The 3,859-nt window shown below is 43.2% G+C and overlaps 1 protein-coding gene across 3 annotated transcripts in view; it reads right to left on the bottom strand.

Moving 5' to 3' along the window:
- The window catches only part of b4galnt1b (beta-1,4-N-acetyl-galactosaminyl transferase 1b), an 18,857-nt gene extending 16,714 nt beyond the window's left edge, over positions 1–2,143 (bottom strand). For all 3 annotated transcript variants that reach the window (XM_008410151.2, XM_008410150.2, XM_017305000.1), the window contains exon 1: positions 1,662–2,143. The gene's annotated coding sequence lies outside the window, so the exon portion shown is untranslated. The remainder of the gene's footprint in view (positions 1–1,661) is intronic.
- Positions 2,144–3,859: the final 1,716 nt, after the last annotated feature.

The following is a 3,859-nucleotide window of genomic DNA, read 5'->3' as shown; positions in this document are numbered from 1 at the left end:
TATATATTTATATATATATATAATATATATAAATATATATATATTTTTTTTGTTGTTGTTGTTTTTTTTCTTGTTTCAGCGAGTGTGGCACTAACTTCTATCTGCTGCTATGGTTTGTGCTGAGCTCAGTCATGATGCTAAGCGCTGAAAGCTATAGCTTGGATGTACAGACAAAACAGATATTGATCATGCCTTATGCCCCTTAATTGCTTGAGCATTCCTTCAGTACGCAGCACTGCAAAGCGATGTCGGCAGGACAGACAGTTTACAAAATGTCCCTGTTGAAATGTAATGTTTTTGTTTGGTTTCATCACAGGATTGGGACACTGATGAATCCAGCTGGGATGCTGAGTATTTAAATAGTAATTCTGAGTTACTAAGTGAAAAGTAGATCTAAAGTAGTTTATCGAGTGCATCCTACTTGAACGGTTTAGTTCCTTAAACTCATCTGTGTATTCTACAAAGGGTGCATTAATGGGTACAACGTTCTCTACTTTTTTTATTGCAATCAGTTTGCATACTTTTTTTAATATCTAATTGAATTTTACTTAAGCTTTCTGGTTTGCATTGTTCTCCACTGATTCTTCTGTTACTCGGCTCTTTTCCTCACTCCGTGTCTCAGGTTGATTTTTAATACATTGGTTAGACTCTAACCAAAGCATCTGCTGTCAAAGCAAGTGTTTTTTGGTAATAATTCTTATTAATGAGTTTGCTCACCCTGCATGCAATACTTTGGGTCATTCATTAACCCTTGTGCATGAGAGGACTGAGGCAAACGGTCTGTGGCAAATGATACAAGTTTTACGGGTGTTGGGTCGGATGGACCCCATTTGTAAACACAAGGGTTAACCTCCAAACATGACATTTTGGAGTTTAATGGGTCATCCATTAAACTCCAAAATGTAAGGGAAAATTATTTTATTTATTTATTTTTAACAGAAATTAGGCTGATGCTACAATTCAACGTTAAAAGGAAGTTAATGCATAAAACTCCAATGTAAAAAAAAGGGGGGGGGAAAGAAGTAAATGAGTAAAAATAAAATAGGAATATTAGGTTTTAATAAGGGCAAAAACCCGACGTGACATATCTTTGTCAGTTTGGTGTCACAGTCAACACCATGTATGCTTGCTGGTGAGAAGTGACTCAGACGGGAAATATATGAGGAGCAATGTTGGAATATTCTGGGGGTTCCTCCCAAAGTGGCAGAATCACTGCTGCTCGTTTGGGTCCATCTGGGCTCCTTTCTAACGCCACATGATCCACCGACCGACATCTGTGGTAAAAATGGGAGGATAACGCAGTTCTCCGTCCTTCCGAAACAGCGGTGTTGAAATGCCCGTCGGCAAGCAGGCCCATCAGCCTATACCTTTAACGGTGAAAAATACTGCAGGGGAGCTCCGTGTAAAAGGCGAATGCACGCTTTACATCCTAAACCCATCTGACAAATCCAACCTCGTCCCTCATTTAGGCAATCTCTTGCACACAAATACACCCCCCACCCCTCCTTGTCTCCTTGTCTGTTGCTTAAAAAAAAAAAAATTGCTGTTCAATGTCCATCTGGAGCTCGAAGCATCGTCAAAAACATCCTTCTGAGAACGGGCCCTTTTCTCTTTAATCAGTGGCTTATTATTGAAGGATTTGAAACGAACGGGCTTCTCACCTCAGTTAAGACGCGCTCCAAGACGTGTCCCCTCCCTGCTGCACATAGCGCTCCCCTGTGATGACGGATCCGTTCCACGGCGGTCTGATGGAAGTAAAACCAGATAAAAGGAGCAAACCGGGTGGACTGGTAATAAGGCGGCCGCCGCACATCGCAGCACACAGCAGCAGCAGCAGCAGCAGCACGCTGTGGATGGACGAATGCTCCCCCTGCAGCAACAGCGGCTGCAGCGCAGCGGAGAGGCACCGCACCTACACCACGAGAGCCACAAGGATGTCTGAGCTGCACAAGCTCCAGCCTGCACTGACGAATACAGTGCTCATTTATTTTAAGAATGCTCAGTTATACTGGAGCTTGTTCACCCCAAAAGCATAAGATGCTTAAAAAACAACAACAACAACAAAAAAAACAACAAAACAAAACAAATGGCTTTGTTGCAGCAAACGTGTGGACAATGTGTACAGTCAGTGTACCCTGGCCAATCCCTTCCTTCTGCTACTCTGCACACAACCCCCCCACCTCCCCCTTCCTCGTACACAGCCCACTCAACTCAAGATGGGTGTGGCTGTCAATAAAGTAGAATGTGATTGTAAATGTAATTGAGTGACAGATTCCCACATCCTACACTGAGCCTACTTTGAAATGTGTTTTCAGAGCAGCGCAGTTCCACTTACCAGCTATTTTTCCATGTAAGAACAATGGAAATACATTACCCCTTAATGATAAGAGTATTTTTCAAGTTATTTGTAATTAAAGTGGCTGTATTGTGTAAAATTGCCTCTTTTTTTAGCTTTACATCTGGCTAGAATATCATTCCCTCATCCATCATAAACATACCTGGAGTGTTGCTTTGATTCTTTCATGCATGTTTGAGAAATCCTTTAAGCGTCGCCTTTGAGAAGCAGCTCCTCCTCTGAGCTGTAGTTTCCAAGCTTCTGAGCCTTAAAGACCACCCCTCCACAGTGACTTCCTCGCTCAGCTCCTTCAAACTAGCCAGCAGCAATTAGCAAACAAATGAAGTGGAACACTGGAAAATGAGCTTCAAAACTAGCTAACTAATGCCCCTTTTCCACCGGCTCTACTTCAACAACCCGGCTCGGCTCGGCTCGGCTCGGCTCGGCTCGGCTCTGTTTCGGAGTGACCGCGTTTCCACCGGCCCTTCTCGGCTCGGTAGCAGGGTACCGCCTCCAGGCTCTGTGCTGTGCTTCGTTACATGCGACCTAACGCGAGTTGTTGTTTTTCTGATACAAAAGAAGAAGAGAAAGCTGAGCTAATTTTATAGCCTGATTATGATTTTTTCTGAGACTTCAATAAAATGCGTCAGTGGGAGGAATGCTGCGATGTGGCGAGGAGGAGCTGATCTCCGCCTTGCAGAGGGAGGAAAACAGATGGCTCAGACGGTTCAGGTAAGGTAACGATGATTTGTATATTAAACTACGATAAAACTTGTAATAGTCCTGATTATACATGAGCTAATGTTAGTCAGGGTGTTGCAAATAACTTAAAAATGTCAGAATTAATTCATAATACAGTCATGGCCAAAAGTTTTGAGAATGATTCAAATGTTAATGTTTACAAAGTCTACTGCTTCAATTTTTATAATGGCAATTTGCATATACTCCAGAATGTTATAAAGAGTCATCAGCTTAACAGCAATTAATTGCAAAGTCAATATTTGCCTAGAAAATGAACTTTATCCCCCAAAACACACTTCAGCTTCATTGCAGCCCTGCCTTAAAAGGTCCAGCTAACATCGTTTCAGTGATTGCTCCATTAGCACAGGGCTCATCAATGGGGTGAGCCCTGTCCTCATCCCATTGATGAGGACAGGGCTGGAGATCAATCTGTCACGATTAAGTAAGAATGACACCACTGGACACAAAGAGGCTGGTGCTTGGCATCATTGTTTCTCTTCTGTGAACCATGGTTATCTCTAAAGAAACACGTGCAGTCATCATTGCACTGCACAAAAATGGCCTAACAGGGAAGAGTATCGCAGCTAGAAAGATTGCACCTCAGTCAACAATCTATCGCATCATCAAGAACTTCAAGGAGAGAGGTTCCATTGTTGCCAAAAAGGCTCCAAGGCGCCCAAGAAAGACAAGCAAGCGCCAGGACCGTCTCTTAAAAGTGTTTCAGCTGCGGGATCGGGCTACCAGCAGTGCAGAGCTTGCTCAGGAATGGCAGCAGGCAGGTGT

The sequence above is a fragment of the Poecilia reticulata genome, linkage group LG5 (genome assembly GCF_000633615.1).
Source record: "Poecilia reticulata strain Guanapo linkage group LG5, Guppy_female_1.0+MT, whole genome shotgun sequence".
NCBI classification, from domain to species: Eukaryota; Metazoa; Chordata; class Actinopteri; order Cyprinodontiformes; family Poeciliidae; genus Poecilia; species Poecilia reticulata.
The sequence above is the reverse complement of the archived record's forward strand: the minus strand, read 5'-3'. Positions and strand labels throughout refer to the sequence as shown.